Genomic DNA, 20,956 nt, shown 5'->3' on the forward strand with positions numbered 1-20,956 from the left:
TAGTGGGCTGCAGTCCCTGGGGTCATAAAGAGTCAGACATGACTGAGCGCCTAAGCACACACACAACATAGCACATAACTGCTGGTGATGAAGTTGCTTTTTGTTTTTCTGAAAATGTTTTTATTTTTCTCTTCACTGGATTTATAATTCTGGACAGACAGAGTTTTTTGTCCTTTCTTTCAGTGCTTTAAAGATGTTGCTCCACTCTCTTTTGGTCTGTATTATTTTTGATGAGAAATAAGTGACTATTGGTATCATTGCTCTCCTGAATGTAAGGTGGCCTTTACTTCTGGCTGGTTTGCAGATGCTCAGTTTGTCTTTGCTTTCCAACAGTTTGATAGGGTATGACTTTCTTTGTATTTGTCATGTTTTGGATGCTCTATACTTCTTGAATATGTAAGTTTATGATTTCATCAAATGGGAAATTTTGGCCATTATTTTTTTGAATTTTGTGACCCATTCTTTGTTTCCTTCCCTGCTGGAGGCCCAATTAAAATTTTTTTAGACCTTTGATTTCTAAAAAATCAGGTCAGTAAGGCTCTGTTCACATTTCTTCAATCTTTTTTCCCTCTCACTTCTAGAAATTTATCTGAAGAGATCACTGAACATGTACACAATGATGTATGCATAACGATCTCATCACAGTATCATAATAGTAAAAATCAGAAATAAGTTGTGTCCGTAAGTGGGAGTCTGATTAGGTTATTATTCTATATACTCAAAATGGAATACCCTCAATTAATTAAAAGTGGGGAAGAGGGATTATGTTTAATAACCTGGAAAGCTATATATAGTAATTTATTTAGTAAAAAAAAAAACGTTTTATTTTGTGATCTCACATAAAATTGTATACCAACATCTCTCTGGAATCGAATCCAAAAGTTATAGCAACCAGGAGTAATGCTTAATGTAAAAAAGAACAAGGATGCTAAATTTTGGTAAGAAAGCACTATGGCATTTTTTTGTTTACCTGCCTACCATCTGCCATTTCTAGCTTGGCAGTGACCTTGGGGACAGAAGCCTATGTTCTAGTATAGCTTGTTGGTGTCAGTATGGTTTGTTGTTGTTGTTCAGTTGCTAAGTTGTGTCCGACTCTTTGTGACCCCATTGACTGCAGTACACCAGGCTTCCCTGTCCTTCAGTGTCTCCCATAGTTTGCTCAAATTAATGTCCATTCAGTTGGTGATGCTATCTAACCATCTTATCCTCTGGTGCCCTGTCTCCTTTTGTGTTCAGTCTTTCCCAGCATGAGGGTCTTTTCCAATGAGTTGGCTTTTCCCATCAGGTGGCCAAAGTATTAGAGCTTCAGCTTTAGCATCAGTCCTTCCAATGAATATTTGGAATATTCCAAATATTGCCAGGACTGATTTCCTTTAGAATTGAATGGTTTGATTTCCTTGCAGTCCAAGACTCTCAAGAGTCTTCTTCAGCTCCACAATTCGAAAGCATCAATTGTTCAGTGCTCAGCCTTCTTACGGTCCAACTCTCACATTCATACATAACTGCTGGAAAAACCATAGCTTTGACTCTACTGAATTTTGTTGACAAAGTGTTGTCTTTGCTTTATGATATGCTGTCTAGGTTTGTCTTAGCTTTCCTTCCAAGGAGCACCATGTCCTTAAAAATCTATAGTTGTACTTTTTGACCCTTTTGGTGATTCCCCTGAGAGACCAGCATAAAGGCTTGTCTTTGTTTTGCCCTCCTTGGAAATCTCTCAGAGCTGGAGAGGCTGCCCATGTGGCATCTGTTGAAAGCATGTGAAGACATACTATGCACAGCCACTTGGAACAAGGGTTGGTGAATGGGGCAGGCAGCAGATAGACCAAAAAAACCTGGGAAGAAAGAGGCTGAGACAGAAGATATATGGAAAAATAAGGGCATCGGAGAGCTGTCACATATACTGAGATTTCAGTGTGCAACACACATGCTCATGGCTAGACACACAGGACTTTAGAGGTGTGTCATTGGCAGACTTTTGAGTTCTGCACAGGCAGGAGGTGAAGGCTAAGGCAGAATTATAGGTGGCCTGGCTAAGTGTTGAAGGAGTGCCCCAGCTCAGAGCCGATTGGGAAAGAGTGGGAGAGTATTTTTTTCTTTCTGTTGGCTTTGTCAGGTTGCTGGCTGATCACTGAGATAACAGAATGGAGACTTCAGTGCCTATACATGAAGGGAGTACAATCTTTGCAAAGATAATTTGGAAAAATCACTAAATGAACAGATGACTACTGTCCTCAAAAAGCAGCAGCAGCAAGCCCTGGTGAGGGAGGAAGAATTTGATTTCCAAAGTTTAACACATTTTAATATTCAAAAAGGTCTACTTTTTAACAAAAAATGCAAGGTACACAAAATATGGCCCTTTCATAGGAAAAAAAGAAATAGAAACTGTCCCTCCAGACGCATTGTTGAACTTATTAGACAAAGACTTTAAATCAGGTCTTACAGAAATTATAAAAAAAAGAACCAAATAAAAATCTTTAACTGAAAAAAAATGAGCAAAGAATAAAAGAAGTGCATTGTAAATGCTCCCATAAATCCCAAGTATATTCAATTTCTTTAGTAATGGGTATCATGCAAATAAACATTACAATATAATGCTATTTCCTATTCATCAGAAAATGGGGGAGATGGGCCTCTGTCCCTACAACTTTCCTCAAGTATAGTTTGGCAGAGTCTGTCAAGATCCTTGAAATCTTTGACACAGCTATTGTACTTTCAAGGAAGTTTAAAAACACGTTGCATATTTATTTGTTCATTTGTTTTCATTATGGCTGAAAGCAAAGAGGAGGAGCTAAAGAGCCTCTTGATGAAGGTGAAAGAGGAGAGTGAAAAAGCTGGCTTAAAACTCAACATTCAGAAAACTAAGATCATGGCATCTGGTCCCATCACTTCATGGCTTATAGATAGGGAAACAGTTGAAACAGTGACAGACTTTATTTTCTTGGGCTCCAAAATCACTGCAGATGGTGACTGAAGTCATGAAATTAAAAGACGCTTGCTCCTTGAAAGAAAAACTATGACAAACCTAGACAGCCTATTAAAAAGCAGACACATTACTTTGCTGACAAAGGTCTATATAGTCAATGTGAAAGTGAAAGTCATTCAGTCGTGTCTGACTCTGTGACCCCATGGACTGTATAGTCCATGGAATTCTCCAGGCCAGAATACTGGAGTGGGTAGCCTTTCGCTTCTCCAGGGGATTTTCCCAACCCAGGGACTGAACTCAGGTCTCCCACATTGCAGGTGGATTCTTTACCTGCTGAGCCACAAGGAAGCCCAGGAATACTGAAGTGGGTAGTCTATCCCTTCTCCAGCGGATCTTCTGACCCAGGAATCAACTTGAGGTCTCCTGCATTGCAGGTGGATTCTTTACCAACTGAGCTATCAGGGAAGCCCCTGTATAGTCAAAGCTATGGTTTTTCCAGTAGTCATGTATGGATGTGAGAATTGGATCATAAAGAAGGCTGAACACCAAAGAATTGATGCTTTTGAACTGTGGTGTTGGGACTCTTGAGAGTCCCTTGGACTGCAAGGAGATGAAACCAGTCAATCCTAAAGGAAATCGGTCTTGAATATTCTTTGGAAGGCCTGTTGCTGAAGCTGAAAAGTTCCATTACTTGGCCACCTGATGTGAAGAGTTAACTCATTAGAAAAGACCTTGATGCTGGGAAAGATTGAAGGCAAGAGGAAAAGGGAACGACAGAGGATGAGATGGTTGGATAGCATCACTGACTCAGTGGACATGAGTTTGAGCAAGCTCTGGGAGATGGTGAAGGACAGGGAAGCCTGGTGTGCTGCAGTCTGTGGGGTTGCAAAGAGTCAGACATGACTGAACAACAACAACAAAATTTTCATATTCATTAATTCCTTTACAAATATTTATTCTCTGTTATGTGCCAGGCACTTGCCCTCGGTGTTAAAGAAACAGCAGTAAACAAAACACATTCCCTGCTCTTAAAGAGTTTTTACGCCAGCAGACAAGACTATAAAAAACAAGATAAATACATATTATGTAATAAATGTTATAAAAAAAGCTACGAAAGAGAGATGGCATTATTTTAGAAGCGGTTAGGGAATATCAGGCACAAACTGTAATTTCCTGCTATATTCCACAACAAATTTTATTTTTACTATTAATTTTTTAAAATGCATGATTCAAAGATATAAGATAAAAACTTTAGTTATTATAAGTTATTCCCAGGTGGTGCTTAGTGGTAACCTGTCTGCCAATGCAAAAGTCCTGGGTTCGATCCGTGGTTTGGGAAGATCCCCTGGAGGAGGAAATGGCAACCCACTCTAGTATTCTTGCCTGGAAAATTTCATGGACAGAGGAGCCTGGTGGGCTGCAGTCCATGGGGTCTCCAATAGTTGACTGAAGCGACTTAGCATGCTTTATAAATTATAAATAAGTACACAGGATATATTAATTAATTGCATTGTATTACGTTAAGTGGAACAGAGTTCAAGGGAAAAGAGCTGAACATACAAAGTTTTTTTGACCAGATTTTAAATTAACTGATGTTGTTGCTTTTATTTATCAGTAGATGGTGCTATTGCTTGTGTAAGAGAACTTTTTTCATTTGCTCTGTTCTTGAATATCAGTTAGTCATTATAATAATACTTCCCTCCATTCGTTCATTCTGCTATTCAATGAGTATAATTGTTATGATTCATCATCTTCAGTAACTGGTCTTACTGCTGTATATAACTTTTCATTGTCAGTTATGTATGTCAACACATGTAATTCGACATGCAATTTGCTAATTGCTGGTATATTAGATTGTTGATCTTAAAAATTATTAATTAGTGTGCCCTAAAGAGAAACTTTGCATCTGTTTTCTTTCCCGCCTAAACTTAGTTTGTGAACACATAATTTTACGAATTCAATTAATCTAGCTTGGCTAAAGATATGTACTTTTGAGGATCATTTTTCATGTCTGACTCTTTACAACCCTGTGGACTGTAGCTGGCCAGGCTTCTCTATCCATGGGGATTCACCAGGCAAGAATATTGGAGTGAGTTGCCATGCCCTCCTCCAGGGGATCTTCCCAACCCAGGAATCAAACCCAAGTCTTCTGCACTGAGGGCACATTCTTTACCATCTGAGCCATCAGGGAAGTCCAGTATATTTATATACAAGTAGTAAAGAGAAGAGTGAGTTTGACATTTCAGAGGTACTTGTAAAAGTTGTTATAGTTAAGTCATGTTTTTTAGTTTAAATAACTCTTATTTTTGGGAAATAACCCCTATGCCTGAGCAGTTTGACAGAATACAGGAGAAAAAAAAGGTATCTTCCCTTAAAGGTACATAATATCTTTTGATAGGATAATGCTTTAAAGACAAATTCTGAATTATTCTCTGCCTTATGCTGTTTAGTATAATTTGCTTATTTTTTATTTTAATGTAGAAATTGTATTGATATGTTTGTAGAGCCCTGGAGTCTAGACTCCAATGGTAAATTTACAAATTACAATATTAAAGGCTCTTTTTGGACCTTCAGTTTCTTCATCTATAAAATAGATGAGCTGGGCTAAGTGATCATCTGTCTCCTTTCAGCCCCACAGTTCTATGATGGCTTTCCCGTGGGCACCGGACATACTGCTTGTTTCCTCTTATGAGCAGTATTAGTGTGGTGCTTCTTTGTTTTTTAATATAAGGTTTGTACAGAGGAGGTGGGCTTCCCAGGTGTTGCTAATGGTAAAGAACTTGTCTGCCAGTGCAGGAGACGTGGGTTTGATCCCTGGGTCTGGAAGATCCCCTGGAGGAGGGCAGGGCAACCCGCTCTAGTACTCTTGCCTGGAGAATCCCATGGATAGTTCCTGTGGTCTCAAAGAGTCGGACACAACTATAGCGACTTAGTACTCAGGCATAAGAGGAGGTAGTGCTGTACATAAGGTGCCAGAAGTGGGAAGAACTCAGGCAGTGCTAGAGAAGCATGGCTGATCCTATAACTTCAGACTATTTATCATGTATTTTATTATAGTTGGATGCAAGAAGCAGAAACCATTGATCAAAAAGAGCAATTTCCTCTAAGGTTACAGAGTTATCTTCCAGAAGCCAGGCCTCAGGAAACTGCAGTGCTAAGAAAACACAGAACATGGTCCTTTTGTGCATTTTGCCTCTGCTTCTCCCTGCTTATCCCTCTTTGTCCTTTCCCAGCAAACTGACCCTTCGCCCGGCCCTCCCCGGTTTACCTGCTTGAAGGTGACCAGTGTTAACAGTTTTCAAGTGTCCATCTCTATCCAAGAGAGCTGCCAGACTGAAATAAGAAGCTTAGTCCTAGTTTTAAACACCTTTAGAGAAGAAGTTACCGGCCCAGCCTGGTCTAATCAGATATGTCTAGGCAGGTTGGGTATGCCGCATAAAATTGGCCATCAAGAGTCTAGCAGTAACCATGGGGATCCCTGGAGAGGGCCAGAGCTTAGAAAATGGGGGAGGGAGACCGCCAACCCAGGAGGTTGCTATTTGTGTTTCAAAGCCTCCTTAGCCATATTTGCCAACAATTTTCAGTTTTAATCCTCTGAGAGTTTTTCTTTTTACATGAATAAATTTCTGCTTTTATAATGAGAGTTAAATTTTCAGATTTGCTATAAAACCAACTTTGCTAGAAACCATAAAGTATAAACCATCAAGGGAACTAAGCTGCCTTTACATTCTGTTGTCCAGAATTGTGAAATTTGGTAAGCAATACAAAATCAGAATTCTATTATAGAATTTACTTTTAATCATTTAAAAATCTGTACCTAACACGTAGGAGGTGTTCCATAAATGTTGCATTTTAATGCATCATCGTACAGACAAAATGTTTTCGTTTTTAGTGACTTACATTCACTCAATTGATGTAACTCAGTTAATGGCTTACATTGCAGCATTTTGACTAGTTTTTCTAGAATTGACCCAGTTAGTCAGTTTGGTTGATGTTTTTGAGAAAGCTAGTTTAAAATTTGTAAATCTTTGGCTTTTAATTTGTTCCTTTGATTTTTTTTTTTAAATTTTAAAACTCATATTTGGTTGAAGTCATGGTTTAAGCTCTGGGAAGAAAGGCTTGCTTCAGGACACAGGCACATTCATTCATTCATCCATTCAGCAGATATTTGTGTGTGTGAGTACTATGTGGTACTCTTGACTCTTCAAATAATAATACCCATACCTGTCAAATGGTAAAGAGTCCGTCTGCAACGTGGGAGACCTGGATTCAATCCCTGGGTTGGGAAGGTCCCCTGGAGAAGGCCATGGCAACCCACTCCAGTATTATAGCCCGGAAAATCCCCACGGATAGAAGAGCCTGGCGGGCTACAGTCCATGGAGTCACAAAGAGTCGGACATGACTGAGCGACTGAGCATCCTCTGGGAGTAGCTCACTTTTTCTGAGAGTACTGATATGTAAACAGATAATAAAGTAACTAGTTATTTAATGGCAAAGGTTATAACTGTAGGAGAATGAATAAAGAATAGGATAATGGTGAGTTTTTAGATATGTCTCTACTCATTTTCCCTGGTGGCTCAGACAGTAAACTATCTGCCTACAATGACGGAAACCAGGGTTCAATCCCTGGGTCAGGAAGATCTCCTGGGGAAGGAAATGGCAATCCACTCCAGTATTCTTGCTTGGAAAATCCCATGGATGGAGGAGCCTGGTAGGCTACAGTCCATGGGGTCGCAAAGAGTCAGACACGACTAAGCGACTTCACTCACGCTCACTACTTATTTTGGATGAAGCTAAATTGGTTAAACTTCCTCTCTGGTGGAGTAACTTTAAAACATTAAAAAAAAAAAACCTTTTTAAAAATGATCAATAAATCATGTGTTGTTGATGTTATTTTTCACCAAAAAGCACAAATATGAATTAGCTTTTTTCTGATTTTGGTACTTAAAATCTAAATATAATTCTCTATTTCTAGAATCACAGAACTTCTGTTTGACAAATGTTCTCTAGATGCCCATATGTTAAAATCATGCAGAAGCTCCTGTTAGCACCTGGACCTTTCATGCTCTGACTCCTTACATGCAGTACGTCATTGTTCCTCCACCCTCCATTTGGGTAGAATTGGTAGTTTCCTCTTCTAAAATCTCTCTCATATTTTCTTTTACTTGTAAATATTTCATAAATCAAGCATCCATGTTCACATATTCTGATCAGTCATTGCCAGAGATACCAATCATGTAAAGAAGTCCTTTATTTTGATTTAAGAAAAGATGTTATTTCCTTTTATTTCATTGCCTTCAGTGAAATTACCTTTCCTCTTTTACTTACTCTTCCTTCTTTTAAATAATTCTATAGATTTTTTTTCAGCCCATTAGTCCATATCTAATTATTTACACTATCATCTGTTAAGGGCTATAGATTTGACAATTAAAATTGCTCCTTGAGGACTTTCCCCACCCCTCTCCCAGTATTCTGAGATTATCTTTATTTTCTCCAAGGAAGACTCTGTCTCTTAGTCTAATTTTTAATACTATTGGAAAATATTCATGAAAAATGATAGCTTTCTTTTTCTTGATTACAATCTCAATGCTTTTTGTACAGTTTACATGGTAGGATATTAAATGCATGTTTTACTTAATGTTATAAACTCATTTTGATAACTTTTTCTTTCTAAAAGCAACTTGTTCAAAAAATTTTTAATGTTTTATATATATACATATCCTTAATCCTTCAGTACCACATGAATAATAACCAAGATCCTACTATCACTTGGTGACAATGTCATCTAATTAGTTTAGTTTCTTTCTAGTTGTGAATAGCCTTTTGAAAGTCAAAACCACAGACCACAAACTACTTTTTAAAAGTGTTAAAAATATTGTTACATGTGTTTATGCTTATATTTGAACCTTTAGGGAAAAAATTAACAAGCTTTTAAAATCCCCAAATTGATTGCTATAATTTTGTGGTAGGCCAGATAATGGGGTTCCCAAAAATGCCCATGCCCTAATCCTGAGAACCTCTGAGTGTTACTTAAAATCCCCAAATTGATTGCTATAATTTTGTGGTAGGCCAGATAATGGGGTTCCCAAAAATGGCCCATGCCCTAATCCTGAGAACCTCTGAATGTTACCTTAAATGGCAAAAGGGACTTTGCAGATACAAATAATGGACCTTTACCTGTAACACCATCCTGGATTACTCAGGTTGACACAAACTAATCATACGACTACTTTAAAGCTGAGACTCTTTCCTGGCTGTGTAAGTGTTTCAAGGAGGAGGAGACATTCAAAGTGAGAGCAACTCAATCTCTGTTGCTGGCTTTAAAGAAGGAGGAAGGGGACCACAGGCAAGGAATGCAGGTGGCCTCTAGAACTTTCAGTTTGGGAATGGGGAATCTAGTCCTACAACTAAATGTAGGAAACTGAATTCTGCTAACATCCTGAATGATCAAGGAAATGGATCCTACCCCAAAGCCTCCAAAAAGGAACGCAGCCTTGCCAACACCTCTTTTATCTTCAGTTCAGTTCAGTTCAGTTCAGTCGCTCAGTTGTGTCCGACTCTTTGCAACGCCATGAATCGCAGGAGGCCAGGCCTCCCTGTCCATCACCAACTCCTGGAGTTCACTCAGACTCACGTCCATCGAGTCAGTTATGCCATCCAGCCATCTCATCCTCTGTCATCCCCTTCTCCTCCTGCCCCCAATCCCTCCTAGCATCAGGGTCTTTTCCAATGAGTCAGCTCTTCGCATGAGGTGGCCATAGTACTGGAGTTTCAGCTTTAGCATCATTCTTTCCAAAGAACACCCAGGGCTGATCTCCTTCAGAATGGACTGGTTGGATCTCCTTGCAGTCCAAGGGACTCTCAAGAATCTTCTCCAACACCACAGTTCAAAAGCTCCAATTCTTCAGCGCTCAGCTTTCTTCACAGTCCAACTCTCACATCCGTACGCAACCACTGGAAAAACCATAGCCTTGACTAGTCGGACCTTAGTCAGCAAAGTAATGTCTCTGCTTTTGAATATGCTGTCTAGGTTGGTCATAACTTTTCTTCCAAGGAGTAAGCGTCTTTTAATTTCATGGCTGCAGTCACCATCTGCAGTGATTTTGGAGCCCCAAAAAATAAAGTCTGACACTGTTTCCACTGTTTCCCATCTATTTCCCATGAAGTGATGGGACCAGATGCCATGATCTTCATTTTCTGAATGTTGAACTTTAAGCCAACTTTTTCACTCTCCTCTTTCACTTTCATCAAGAGGCTTTTTAGTTCCTCTTCACTTTCTGCCATAAGGGTGGTGTCATCTGCATAGCTGAGGTTATTGAGATTTCTCCCAGCAGTCTTGATTCCAGCTTGTGCTTCTTCCAGCCCAGCGTTTCTCATGATTTACTCTGCATAGAAGTTAAATAAGCAGGGTGACAATATACAGCCTTGACGTACTCCTTTTCCTATTTGGAACCAGTCTGTTGTTCCATGTCCAGTTCTGACTGTTGCTTCCTGACCTGCATATAAGTTTCTCAAGAGGCAGGTCAGGTGGTCTGTATTCCCATCTCTTGAAGAATTTTCCACAGTTTATTGTGATCCACACAGTCAAAGGCTTTGGCATAGTCAATAAAGCAGAAATAGATGTTTCTCTGGAACTCTCTTGCTTTTTCCATGATCCATTGGATGTTGGCAATTTGATCTCTGGTTCCTCTGCCTTTTCTAAAACCAGCTTGAACATCAGGGAGTTCCCGGTTCACGTACTGCTGAAGCCTGGCTTGGAGAATTTTGAGCATTACTTTACTAGTGTGTGAGATGAGTGCAATTGTGTGGTAGTTTGAGCATTCTTTGGCATTGCCTTTCTTTGGGATTGGAAGGAAAACCGACATTTTCCAGTCCTGTGGCCACTGCTGAGTTTTCCAAATTTGCTGGCATATTGAGTGCAGCACTTTCACAGCATCATCTTTGAGGATTTGAAATAGCTCAACTGGAATTCCGTCACCTCCACTAGCTTTGTTCGTAGTTGATACTTTCTAAGGCCCATTTGACTTCACATTCCAGGATGTCTGGCTCTAGGTGAGTGATCACACCACTGTGATTATCTTGGTCTTGAAGATCTTTTTGTACAGTTCTGTGTATTCTTGCCACCTCTTCTTAATATCTTCTGCTTCTGGTAGGTCCATACCATTTCTGTCCTTTATCGAGCCCATCTTTGCATGAAATGTTCCCTTGATATCGCTGATTTTCTTGAAGAGATCTCTAGTCTTTCCCATTCTGCTGTTTTTCCCTGTTTCTTTGCATTGATCGCTGAAGAAGGCTTTCTTATCTCTCATTGCTATTCTTTGGAACTCTGCATTCAGATGCTTATATCTTTCCTTTTCTCCTTTGCTTTTCGCTTCTCTTCTTTTCACAGCTATTTGTAAGGCCTCCTCAGACAGCCATTTTGCTTTTTTGCATTTCTTTTCCATGGGGATGGTATTGATTCCTGTCTCCTGTACAATGTCATGAACCTCCATCCATAGTTCATCAGGCACTCTATCTATCAGATCTAGTCCCTTAAATCTGTTTCTCACTTCCACCTTATTATCATAAGGGATTTGATTGAGGTCATACCTGAATGGTCTAGTTGTTTTCCCTACTTTCTTCCATTTAAGTCTGAATTTGGCAGTAAGGAGTTCAGGATCTTTTATCTTAGTTTAGTGAAATCTGTGTGGGATTTATGAACTATGAACCTGTAAGATAATAAAGCTGTGTTGTTTCAAGCCTCAGCGTTCATGGTAATTTGTTACGGCAATACTAGAAAACCACCTTTATAACTGTGGTACAAAGCCAGTCTTAGCAGTGAGTTATGTGGGTGGTGTTTGGGGAAGGTTTTCACCCCCTCTTTATTAATGACAAACTTTCTCCTATTAGCTTTATTGGTTTGCTTTAACAGTTTGTTATTTCTTGAAATAGTTTCATGGGAGTAATACACTGAACTTATTATTATCAGGATCTTTTCTGAGTAATTTGGTTAGCTGAGAGCAGATTTTGGATGAGAGTGTGAAAAGAGAGGCATGGATACTATTACCAGGGAAATGGGTTTTAATGGGGAGAATTTGGAGCTAGCCATAGAATACTATCAAGGTCCTGGCTATTTGGGGAGGTGCCAGTGATATTTGCCCAAGACAAAACTAAACTGGCTAGCCTCACAACTTTTCAAGACTGACTGCATTTAGACAAAAAATACAGGCATGCCTCAGAGATATTGCTAGCGATATTTCAAGTTTGGTTCTAGACCATCACAATAAAGCAAATATCACAATAAAAGGAGTCACATGCGCTTTTTGGTTTCCCAGTGCATATAAAAGTTATGTTTATACTATACTATAGTCTATTAAGTACGTAAGAGCATTATATTTTTGAAAAAACTATGTGCATATCTTAATTAAAAAATAATTAGTTAAATAATAATTGGTTGATTAAAAAAACTGCTAACCATCATCTAAGCCTTCAGTGGTCGTAATTTTTTTGCTGGTGAAGGGTCTTGCCTCAGTGTTGATGCCTGCTGATTAACGAGGGTGGTGGTTGCTGAAGGCTGGGGTGGCTGTTGCAATTTTGAAAAATAAGAATTAATTGACTCTTCCGTCACAAACAATTTGTAGCATGCAGTGCTATTTGATAGCATTTTACCCACAGTAGAAATTCTTTCAAAATTGGAGTTAATCCTCTTAAACCCTGCCACTGCCTCATTAAACAAGTTCATTTTATATTCTAAACCCTTTATTCTGATTTCTATAATCTTCACAGCATCTTCCCTAGAAGTAGATTCCACCTCAGAAAACCACTTTCTTTGCTCATTCAGAAGAAGCAACTCTTCATCCATTAAACTCTAATTATGAAATTGTAGTAATTCAGACACATCTTCAGGCTCCAGTTATAATTCTGGTTCTCTTGCTATTTCCACCACATCCTCAGTTACAATGGTAGCATCAAAAATCACTGATCATTGACCAATGTAACAAATACCATAATAATTTAAAAATTTGAAATATTGCTAGAAACACCAAAATGTGACAGACATGAGATGGGCAAACGTTATTGGAAAACTGTTGCTTGATAGACTTGCTAAGCACAGGGTTGCCACAAACCTTTAATTTTTGAAAAATACAACATCTACAATGAGCAAGAAAGTAAAGTGCAGCAAAACAAAGTAAGCTTGTTTATTGCTAAATCTCTCAAAAGCGTGACAGCAGCTGACTGTGTGTTCTTGTTCAGTGGCATAGTGCTTCTTCATAGACAGCTCAAAATAGCATTGGTGTTTCACTTGGATGAGTTATTGTGAATGCAGATTATTCCATAAACTTCTTTTACAATAACTACTATTTCTATCATTTTTCTTCTGTTTTTTACTCATTCATACTGTTTTTTTAAATAAATTATTTTCACTTAGCCAAGTCAAAAGTAGTTTATGTTTATGTTTTCATATTCTGTATTCTAAGAAAACCATGTTAGCTACGATTTATTGCTTGGAATTCTGAAAAAGATAGAAAACCTCACCAGTATGGTCAAGTGCTTCTCAAAAGTATCACTGATAGGTAAATGTGGTATCAGGCTTCTAAGATCATAAAAAAAGAATTCCCAAATCACCAACAAAGGCCTGTAAGTAAGACAGGCCAATCTGAGAACAGCAGCTGAAACGGGAAAGACAGTTCCGTGGAATCCAATTCTAAGTGCTGAGGGATCATGACAGGATCTGGCAGTGCTGGAAATGTCTGGGTCTAATGTACTCTTGAAACTAACAAGTCAAGCTTCCTCTTGGTGCAAAGCCCTGTGCTACAGAAATTGCTGAGATGAAAATTCAGTTTGATTACAACAGAGACAATTGAGCAAAGATGAGAATGGATCCAGATAAAATTGGGGAAGAAGCAGAGAATGCCCATCTCAAAAACTGGAGGCTCTTTTTTTTTTTTTTTTCAATCACTGCAAGAAAACAACAGAAGAGAGAGCTCTAGAGCTATCCTGCTGGGACATTCCTCCCTCCCATGAGTGTACAGGAAAACCCTTTTCACTTGAAAATGAGCAGATCAGGGCCACAGTCAAATCATAATGTTACCAAAGACAACGAAAGCATGCCATAAAGAGACAAGCACTGCAACCAATTAATTCAGAAGAAGTTGAAGGATATTAAAAACATAACAAAAGCTATGAAATAATCATGTAAATCAGAACTAGGAAAAGTAGGAAATGAGGTGATGGGAAAATGCGAGATTTTTAAGGAGAGGTGACAGAACTTAGGAGGGAGTTATTTTAAAAAGGAAAAATTATTACAGCAGTGAAGACCAGAAGGAATATAAGAGCAAATGAACAAGGTGGATGGTACCTTAAGATAAATAGAATGTGAAATGGAAGCAAGGAAATTGCAAAAGAGATATGAAGTTTGATAGGAAGTGATACAGAAGATAGAGGAAGTTTGATGTAAATTATATAAATATGCCTATGTATATAATAAGCATCTTTAAAGGAGAGACCCAAAGCAATGAACAGAAAAATACTGAAAGCCACTATTCAAGAAAGATTTCCTCAAACATAAGAGATTTGAATTTGATATTGAAAAGGCATACCCGATATACCCAGGACAACTACCCAGGTGGCCAACACCCAGGTATACGCTAATATAACTCTAGGACTTTAAAGAAGAAACAAAGTCCTGTGACATACAAGGAAAAGAGCAAATCACTCATAAAGGGAGGAAACTCGGAATGCCATCAGGCTTAAATAGTGTCACTGTACAATGGTTAACATAGGATACTACAGCTATTCTGTCTTTTAGTATAAAGGTCCATAAGCATACTGGTATAAACATGCAAGAACTCAAGGAATGTTATTCCCATTAGTGTTTTAAGGAGTTTATGGGGGAATTAGGTTCAGATTAACAATCCAAAACTCACATGTATGCATATACAGAGTATATTAAACATATTGTGTATTAAACATATATTAAACAAAAACATATTGATCATACTATCAGTAGCTGTAAAAGAAGGTATATATCCATATATTATATTACAATAGATCGTGTCTTAATATTGGACATATTTGTACCACCACTTCTACCCCTTTCATAGATAAATGCTAGTGCATGTTGGAGAAGGCAATGGCACCCCACTCCAGTACTCTTGCCTGGAAAATCCCATGGATGGAGGAGCCTGGAAGGATGCAGCCCATGGGGTTTCGAAGAGTCGGACACGACTGAGCGACTTCACTTTCACTCTTCACTTTCACGCATTGGAGAAGGAAATGGCAACCCACTCCAGTGTTCTTGCCTGGAGAATCCCAGGGACAGAGAAGCCTGGTGGGCTGCCGTCTATGGGGTCGCACAGAGTCAGACACAACTGAAGCGAATTAGCAGCAGCAGTGCATGTGCATGCACACACACACATGACTCTGCACATGCACACTTATGAAGGAAAACAGGGTAAAACATAAAATAGTTATCTATATCGAGAGAATGGGCGAGGGGAAAGGGATAGAGGTTGGACTTCCTTGATTATACATTTTTTAAAATATATTTTTTGGTAAATTGAACTTTGAATCCATGTAAATATGTTGCATAATTATAAAACAAAGTTAAATTTTTAGAAAGCAATTCCTAAACCCAAAGTAAGGGGAAAAAAAAGTGATACTAATTGTGTGCAGGAGGAGAAGGGGACGACCGAGGATGAGATGGCTGGATGGCATCACGGACTCGATGGACGTGAGTCTGAGTGAACTCTGGGAGATGGTGATGGACAGGGAGGCCCGGCGTGCTGCGATTCATGGGGTCGCAAAGAGTCGGACACGGCTGAGCGACTGAACTGAACTGAACTGAATTGTGTACTGTCAGTTGTATACCTACCTAGGGAGGAGCTAGTTCAAGTGACTAAATGATGTGATTTTCTGTTCCTTGTGCTTACAGTGGAGACATAACAGAAAATTATCCTACCACATTGGAAAACATTTTGGCAGTCCCTTAAAATGTTAAAGTAAACATACAGTTACCATAGACACTGCAATTCCATTCCTAGTTATGTGCCCAAGAGAAATTAAAACATATTCACAAAGTAACCTATACATAAATATTCATAGGATCATTATTCATAATAGTAAACAAAGCTGAAAAACTCAAATGCCTCTCAAATTATGAATGGAGAAACAAAACATGATATATCCATGCAATACAAGACAATATTACTTGGCAATAAGAAGTAATGAAATACTGATACATGCTACAACATGGATGAACATTAAAAATATTATGTTAAGAGAAATAAGCCAATCATAAAAGATCACATAGTGTATTATTTCATTTACATGAAATGGCCAGAATAGAAAATGAAAGTTGATTAGTGGTTGCCAGAGCTTGGGGTGGGGGCGGGGGCGGTGGCATGGATGGGAATGTCTGCTAATGGGTATGGGTTTCTTTTTGTGGTGATAAACATGTTCTGAAGTTAGTAGTGGTAATGGTTACAACTGTGACTACACTAAAAAACCACTGAATTCTCTACTTTAAAAGGGAGAATTTCATAAGTGAAATTATCTCAATAAATTTAAATTTTTTTAAATGGAAATTTAAGGGCAAAAGAATGAAAAAAGAAATTTTAAAGCTCATTTGTAACTGTTTGCTTTGTGGTATTGATATTGTTATCCTGAGTATTTACTTACATTGATGCTCTTAACTGGGGTTTTTGGCCAAGTGAAAGGAGATATGGAGGTAAGATTGGAGAGGGTAAACAGAAATCCTACATTAATTTCCTGGCTTTGAATTGGAAGTTTAAGTTTGAGTTATTGAAAAAATGCCCTAGTGCTGTCTGTTTTAAAGGCCTAGAAAAGACTTAAATGATCAACTCAGTAACAGTAGACACCCTTAGCATTTGTGGGGGTTTTTTCAGTACCATTTTCCACATTTCCATAAAGTGAACCATGACTCACTGAAGAAAAGATGAATGCCAGGTGTGGGGCAGGAAATATAAAAATGAGTCTGGAACATTTTGTCCTTGTATCAAGTAAGGAAAGTGATCAAAGACTACAGGATATTGTCAAATAGTCTAAAGACTAACTGAAAGAGAATCCCACTGGTTAATACTGAGCTAATTGGAGCATTATATTGATTGAAACACATCAAACGTTAAAATTAATGAGTTCATGATACTAAGCAATCAGATTTCTTAGTTACCATTTGGAGGTTACAGGGGAACCAACTAGTGTAATAAATGTCTGCTTCCCTGGTGGCTCAGAGGTTAAAGTGTCTGCCTACAATGCAGGAGATCTGGGTTCGATCCCTGGGTCGGGAAGATCCCCTGGAGAAGGAAATCGCAACACACTCCAGTATTCTTGCCTGGAGAATCCCATGGATGGAGGAGCCTGGTGGGCTACAGTCCACTGGGTCGCAAAGAGTTGGACACAACTGAGCGACTTCACCCATTACCTAACAATTATTACCTAATGGTTGATTCTTGCCTCATCATACCATCACCTACTGGCTCATTTTTGAGCAAATCCTTGACATATCATTTCATCACTAAATTTTTCAGTAGATATTTAGCTGAAAGTTAGACTGAAAGTCTAGCACAAAGACTTTTTAACATAACTCAATACCGTTGTTAAGCCTAAAAACAATTAATAGTAATTTCTTAATTATCCAGTCACTATTCAAATTTGTATTTTTGAAAACTAATAATTAATGGGAAATAGTCAGGAATTTATTCTGTGCTTTGATATATGAACTATATCCCAAGGTAACCAAATAGTTGAGGAGATGTTTCTTTTTGTAGAACTATTACAGTTAGTAAGTGAAGAAAGATTGTAAATTACCAGGGAATCCCAAGAAGGATTGTAATATTGCCATTTTGCAACTGCACATGAATTAGTTCACCTAGGCAATGATCATCATTTCTGACTAACATAAAAAGACATTTAGACATTAAATGCTTCCTGCTGGAAGAACACAACATCACTTATGAAGTTTTCTTGCCAAAAAATCAAACTTGAATCTGATCAAGACTCTAGATCTAACTATCAATTAACAGGAAATAAAGAGGACAGAGTAACATGTTAACCCCACAAGAATGCAGATGGTAAATTCAAGCCTACAGGACATGACCCAGTTTCTTCAGCCACAGAAAATTGCAAGGGGAAAGAACATGTGTAAGGGGAACATAGATCAAAAGAAGTCTAACAGACTTCTCAACCAATCAAAATGATTATACTTTATTTGCATCTCGATTCCAGCAAACTGAAGGCAAAAAAGGACAACTGGAAAAATTTGAACAGTGACTAGGTACTTTGATAATATTAAGGAGTTATTGTTCATTGTTTTCAGGTTTAATAATGATATTGAGGTTGGATTTTTAAAAATTTATGTTTTTAGTGATATATACTGACATTCTTCATGATGAAATTATAAATGATATCAGGGATTGCTCAGAAAGATCTGGGCCATGATGGTGGTACACATGAGATAAGAATTACCCATTAGTTGCTAAGTGGAAGCTGAGTAATGAGTGTTCATTATACCAGCCATTCTCAAAGTGTGGTTGCTGGACCAGAAGCTTTAACACCACCTGTGAACTTGTTAGAATGCAAGTACTTTGGCTTCACCCTAGATCTACTAAATCAGAGAGACTGGGGTGGAGCTCAGGAATTTATTTTAACAATCCCTCTTCAGTTCAGTTCAGTTGCTCAGTCGTGTCTGACTCTGCAACTCTGTGGACTCTAAGTAATTCTATAATAATACATTAAAGTTTGAGAACCACTGCTTTATATTACTCTTCCTAATATACTTTATTTGAAATTCTAATAAGACGTTTCAAAGAAAAAGCTTGATGAATGTAAAAAAATAGATATATAACAAAGAGAAGCTAGTTTAGAGGATAAAGCAAAGGTCATGTAATTTTCTCAAGCGTTAGCAAATGAATTGTCATGGTATTAACAGTGAGCCAGCAGCTAATGATAGTCTTAAAGGAAATCATGGGTTTTGCTTTTCTTTTAGAATAGTGTCTCTACATTAAAATCACCTAGAGAACTTTTAAGAACATACCCAGGCTCCACCCAAATTCTAGGTTTAGTTGGTTGCATTTCTGGGTTTTGGTTTTTTTTTTTTTTAAAGCTTCCCAGATAATTCTAATGTACAACCAGAGTTCAGAACCAGTGTCCTAACTTTACAATGCTTAAGATTCTTGAAGTGCTCGTTAAAAGTTTCCTGAACGAACGTAATGTCCATTGACATAAGAATGGATAAAGATGTGTTTATCTATCTATCATCTATATGTCTATCTATATACACAATGGAATACTACTGCTGCTGCTGCTGCTAAGTCACTTTAATCGTGTCCGACTCTGTGTGACCCCATAGGCGGCAGCCCACCAGGCTCCTCCGTCCATGGATTTTCCAGGCAAGAGTACTGGAGTGGGGTGCCATTGCCTTCTCCAATGGACTACTACTCAGCCATAAAAATGAGCAAAATAATGCCATTTGCAGAAACATGGATGCAACTAGAGATTATTATACTAAGTGAAGTAAGTCAGGAAGGAAAGACAAATACTGTATGATATCATTTATATGTGGAATCTAAAATACGGCACAAATGAACATATCTACGAAACAGAAGCAGGTTCACAGACAGAGAACCAGCTTGTGGTTGCCAAATGTGGGGAGAGGGGAGAGGGAAGAACCGGGAGTTTGGAGCTGACAGCTGCAAACTATTACATTTAGAATGGATAAACAAGAAGGTCCTACTGTATAGCACGGAGAACTATATTCAGTATGCCATGATAAACCATAATCAAAATGAATATTAAAAATAGAGTGTATATGTATAACTGAATCACTTTGCTGTACAGTAGAAATTAACACAGCATTGCAAATCAACTGTATTTTAAAGAATAGACTAACAACAAGAAAAAGTTTCTTGGTCCTCTTGCCTCTTAGATTCAATAGGATGATATAGAGCATATAATTGGCATTTCTAACAAGATGACAGATGATATAGATGGTGCTGGCTTGAGCACATTTTGAATAACACTGCCTTCAAAGAAGGGGTAGTTATCAAAGAAAGAGATAAGCATAAGTGAGAGGGTTAATCTTCAGGGTTCTTGCTGTTGCTGCTGCTGCTGCTGCTGCTAGCATCAGTAAATTACATCCAGAGAGACTGCCTAGTTTCTTTCTCATGGTTAGAAATGCAAATATGCATCCAGTGTTCCATGGCTTATTTGGAGAAGAAAAGATACTTAGAGCTTTGAATCTCTTTAAAAGCACAAATGACAAAGGGAATGCAGCCAGCATTTTATAGAAATTTTAAACGGAATATAACTTATAAAAACTTTGAATCTCTATGTTGCACACCTGAAACTAATATTAAGTTAGTAAGATTTTTCTGGGTGGTTGGTTTTTGGGTATTTTTAAAATCATAGTAAGAGTGGAAGAATCGAAAGAAAGTATAAGTAAATTTAGCCAAATCATCCTTTCAGTAAGTGTATATTTCATCTGAAGAATGAAAGAAAATGCATATAATATCATTTTTGTAAAAGTTTTTTTTTCTTACTATCTTATTCACACTGACACGCACAAGAGTTTCATCCAGTTGATGCTTATTGATTTTGCTAGATTGCTTTCTCAAACAGATTCTATAAAATGTCATACTGCACTGTGAATAAAAAAAGGAAAAATCTATTTACTTGTATTTTCATGGTTTAAGGTATGTATTAGAGATGCTTTAGTCACATTGTGTGTTTAGTTTCAATATGACAATTACTAAAATACTGTAGTAAAATTTTAGGTGTAGGGACTGTAGAAATCCTTATGAATTAATAGTAAGATGTCTTTATTTTTTTCCCTCTGGAATGTTTGTATTTACCCATTGAGTATTAACTGCTTAAAAGTGAATCAAATGATGCAAATCGAAATGGTGTCAGTGTTCTACAGTTCTTAAGAGATTTTATACTCTTATCACATCATGTATTCTACTATGTACTTAGAAAAAAAAATCATGTGTTTATCTTCCACTCAGTACACTATCATTTTATTAAGAAAAATATTCC

The 20,956-nt window shown here is 37.9% G+C and overlaps 1 protein-coding gene across 5 annotated transcripts in view; it reads left to right on the top strand.

The window, feature by feature from the left end:
• Positions 1–20,956, top strand: part of IFT80 (intraflagellar transport 80) — a 130,662-nt gene that overhangs the window by 49,290 nt on the left and 60,416 nt on the right. The window lies entirely within an intron of this gene.

The sequence above is a fragment of the Ovis aries genome, chromosome 1, assembly GCF_016772045.2.
Source record: "Ovis aries strain OAR_USU_Benz2616 breed Rambouillet chromosome 1, ARS-UI_Ramb_v3.0, whole genome shotgun sequence".
Lineage (NCBI taxonomy): Eukaryota > Metazoa > Chordata > Mammalia > Artiodactyla > Bovidae > Ovis > Ovis aries.